Below are 359 nucleotides of genomic sequence, written 5' to 3' on the forward strand. Positions count from 1 at the left end.
GGCTGTTCGTCCGCAGCCTCCAGGGAGCCCTCGGGGCTCCGAGAAGGCCGAGCGCCCCGCGGCCCCGCGGCGCTCGGCGCGGACATCTGGTCGACCCGCGCGCCGCCGGACCCCGTGGCTACGAGTCCGCGGGGCCTTCGGAGCCGACAGAGGGCCGGGAGCGCACCCAGAGCACCCAGAGCACCCAGAGCCCCGGGACCCGGCCCCGAGCGCCGCGGACATCTGGTCGACCCGCGCGCCCCGGTCCGGGGACCAAGTCCGGGCCGGACAGCTGGTCGACCCGGCAGGGCGGCGGCCCCGGCGGCCTCCAGGGAGCCCTCGGGGCTCCGAGAAGGCCGAGCGCCCCGCGGCCCCGCGGC

The sequence above is a fragment of the Equus asinus genome, unplaced genomic scaffold, assembly GCF_041296235.1.
Source record: "Equus asinus isolate D_3611 breed Donkey unplaced genomic scaffold, EquAss-T2T_v2 contig_374, whole genome shotgun sequence".
In the NCBI taxonomy this organism is placed as follows: Eukaryota; Metazoa; Chordata; class Mammalia; order Perissodactyla; family Equidae; genus Equus; species Equus asinus.